The sequence below is a fragment of the Gossypium hirsutum genome, chromosome A12, assembly GCF_007990345.1.
Source record: "Gossypium hirsutum isolate 1008001.06 chromosome A12, Gossypium_hirsutum_v2.1, whole genome shotgun sequence".
Lineage (NCBI taxonomy): Eukaryota > Viridiplantae > Streptophyta > Magnoliopsida > Malvales > Malvaceae > Gossypium > Gossypium hirsutum.
The window spans coordinates 58,352,791-58,355,354 of record NC_053435.1 but is presented as its reverse complement, the minus strand read 5'-3'; the positions used below and the strand labels follow the sequence as shown (position 1 = coordinate 58,355,354).

General features: G+C 35.8%; 1 non-coding gene across 1 annotated transcript; it reads left to right on the top strand.

Annotated features, from left to right (window-relative positions):
- Positions 1–1,001: 1,001 nt before the first annotated feature.
- On the top strand, positions 1,002–1,107 carry LOC121211864 (small nucleolar RNA R71). Its single transcript, XR_005907081.1, has one exon. It is a non-coding gene; the product is annotated as a small nucleolar RNA R71 (small nucleolar RNA).
- The last annotated feature ends 1,457 nt before the right edge of the window (positions 1,108–2,564 follow it).

The window sequence follows — 2,564 nt, the reverse complement described above, 5'->3', positions numbered from 1 at the left end:
CCACTATCTTAAAATGGATAATTTGACATGCAAGTCCATTCTTTTTTTTTATCATGCATTAATAGACCACTACAATTTAACCTATCACATTTTCAAAATTTCTCACATAAGTCCTATTTAATAAATTTCACATACAAATGACAAAATCAAAGCATGAAACTTTCACACATGCACTTACACATATAATAAGCATAGAATATAACGTTTAATTATTTGTGACTCGGTTTTGTGGTCCCAAAACCACTTTTCGACTAGGGTCAAATTAGGGCTGTCACAGTTCCCTTGGGTTGTGTTCAATATTACTTGGCAAACTACCTTATGGTCGTTCGAAGATTAATTTGGAAAGATGACCTATTCGAGTTTCGAGCCCTTCAATCGACGCTTGTTGATTTTTAAGTGCTGTCTCGGTGTTCTGAAAACGGGTTTCTGACACTGATATAAACTTTGAAAGCATCTCTTCAAGGTTTGGCTTCTTTTCCTGTTCGTAGGGTGGTTGCTGAAAACCTAGAGGATGTTGTGGTCTTTGATTTCCTTGGCCTCCCCACAAAAAATTGGGAGGGTTCCTCCAACCTGCATTGGAAATGTTACTAAATGGACTATTTTGAGGTCGAAGATTATTACTCATGTAGTTTAGTTGCTCATTATCCATGTTATGGCCATAAGGTTGATATTCCGAATGGCTTGTTCCACCGCTACTTGCTTCGCATTGCATTACTGGGTGAACCTGCGAAGAACTAAGAAAACCATCAATCTTTTTAGTCAAGAGTTCTACCTGATTTGACAGCATGGTAACAGAATCGACGTTATAAACACCGGTTGTTTTCATTGGCTTTGTCCTCATGACTTGCCACTGATAGTTATTCAGTGACATCTCCTCAATAAACTCATAGGTATCTTCAGGTGTTTTATTATTGATGGTTCCGCTAGCAGCTGCGTCAACCATTTGCTGAATCGAAGGATTTAGACCATTATGGAATGTTTAAACTTGGAGCCAAGGCGGTAACCCATGGTGAGGGCACCTTCTCAGTAAGTCTTTGTATCTCTCCCATGCATTGTAGAGGGTTTTTAAATCCATCTGCACAAAAGAAGAGATGTCATTATGTAATTTCACCATTTTAGCCGACGAAAAATACTTTAGTAAGAATTTTTCGGTCATTTGTTCCCAAGTAGTAATTGACCCTCGTGGTAACAAGTTCAACCACTGTTTAGCTTTGTTCCTTAATGAAAAATGGAATAACCGAAGATGAATGGCATCATCAAAAATGCCATTGATTTTAAATGTATCAAAAAATTCTAGAAAGTTTACTAAGTGAGTGTTGGGATCTTCATCCTACAAACCATCAAACTGAACAAATTGCTTTATCATCTGAATAGTGTTAGGTTTTAATTCAAAAGTATTTGCAGCTACAGCAAATCTAACTATGCTAGATTCAGTTCCTGTTAAAGAAGGTTTAGCATAATCATATATAGTACGTGGAGTAGGATTTTGATTAACCGTAATTGCAGGTGGTAGCTGATTGCCTTGGTTTTCAGCCATCTCTTCAGTTGGGGGTTGAGTATCGTCTTCTTGCTCGTTCTCCGTGTATCTTAAGCTTCGCCTTATTTCTCTTTGGTTTCTATGAAATGTGCAATCGATTTCTTTGTCAAAAAGTAGTGGCCATGACGGGTTTCTTCTAGTCCTAAACTATAAAAACCCTGCCAAGAGACGAAAAAAATAATTAAGTAAGTAATAATAATATAAAATTAAATTGCAAGAAAAATAAATGGCTAAAGTAATAAAACTTGAGCATTCCTAATATTTCAATTCCCCGTCAACGATGCCAAAAACTTGATCGCGTGGTTTCGTGATAGGTTTTAAATATTTATAATTACTTGTTCTTGAACTAACTATTATCGCGATGTAGGCAAGTGTACCTAACGAACAGTAGTATAGTTTTAGCAAGACCGGATTTTCGAACCCAAAGGAACTAAAAGTACTAGTAATGACTGTCTTTTTATTATCTATCTTAAGAATAAAGAGGTTTTGTTTTAATTGACTAATTATCTAAACTAAGAACGCACAAAGAAAAGAATTGGGGAATTGCTTTTGGAAAAAATCGATTGACTTAAGACAATACCTAAGGAAAAATCCACCTAGTCTTCACTTGTTCATTCAACTTGTTCCGTAGAGACCCCTAAGTTATGTTATTATCCCTATTCAAGACTAATAACGTCTAATCCTTAGATTGAATATCCGAGACTTTTCTCTAATTAACACTCTAGGGTTGCATTAACTCGATCTATAGATCCCCTTATTAGGTTTCACCCTAATCTGACAAAATCTTGTCACCCTATGTCTAGGCGCGCAATCAACTCCGCTTAATTATGACAAATGTACTCTTAGACAGGGTCTATTCCTCCGCTTAATAAGAGTATGTCTTGAATCAGTATCCTGAGATATCAAAACAAGAATTAAGAACACATAATTAAGAACAAGTTAAATATTTATCGTACGATTCAGAAAATAATAACAAGATTCATCTTAGGTTTCATTCCCCTTAGGTATTTAGTGGTTTTAGTTCATA